Source organism: Penaeus monodon, chromosome 20 (assembly GCF_015228065.2).
Source record: "Penaeus monodon isolate SGIC_2016 chromosome 20, NSTDA_Pmon_1, whole genome shotgun sequence".
NCBI lineage: Eukaryota > Metazoa > Arthropoda > Malacostraca > Decapoda > Penaeidae > Penaeus > Penaeus monodon.
This window is the reverse complement of record NC_051405.1, coordinates 9,607,292-9,608,079: the sequence shown is the minus strand read 5'-3', so window position 1 is coordinate 9,608,079 and position 788 is coordinate 9,607,292. Positions and strand designations below refer to the sequence as shown.

General features: G+C 37.4%; 1 protein-coding gene across 1 annotated transcript in view; it reads left to right on the top strand.

Moving 5' to 3' along the window:
- Window positions 1-173: 173 nt before the first annotated feature.
- LOC119585612 overlaps window positions 174-788 on the top strand; it is a 141,956-nt gene continuing 141,341 nt past the window's right edge. The window contains exon 1 of the mRNA XM_037934282.1: window positions 174-288. The gene's annotated coding sequence lies outside the window, so the exon portion shown is untranslated. The remainder of the gene's footprint in view (window positions 289-788) is intronic.

Sequence of the window (788 nt, the reverse complement as noted above, 5' to 3'; positions counted from 1 at the left end):
CATATTATTATCCCAAGCAAACGCGCATCCAATACAACACCCAGCGGAATGACTCTACAGAAAAGCTACGTGACCTCGCTTAATCACCTCCCCCGCGTCCGCCCCCACTCCCTTTCTCTAGACTCTGCTGTCTTTCTCCCCCTGATACCGGCTTCAGTAAGCCTTCAGCTCTCGGTCTGTGTGTGAGTGCAAGTATAGGGCGTGAGGGTGTCGTCTCAGCTCGAGTTTGAAATATTTGCCCCCAATCCCGTTTTCTATTGGAGTGGAGCTACTTTGCCGCTAGAAAGGGTGACTATGAAATATTGTTTTCATTGTTCTTCACGTGGTTTTCAGATATGTCTCTTTTAGTTATGTCGTTTTTTTTTGTGTGTGTGAGAATATGAATATAAGTGCTACTCTATATGTTAGGCAATAAAGGCACATTTTATAATTTATGCAGTTTTTTTAATTATATTTTTTTTCAATTATCTTGCTATTTTTATACATATTTAACAGATATGCATGTGTTACGTATTAAGGAATGCAACTAAATCATTCTTAGTTTCTAATAATGAAAAACATAAATATCACGAAAATCCGTAAAAGTGAAATTAACAAATACATGTATTTAACTTGAATATGGATTCATTAAATGCAGATGCTAGACAGACAAATATTCAAAATATTTACCACGCGCGTCTTGTGGTCTAGTTTTGATTATAATGTGAGTAATCATGGGTAATTGTGTATAGAAAGCGGGAGATCTCTATGCAGAGCGTGTAGGTATCCAATATTTGTCAGCTTGGCAA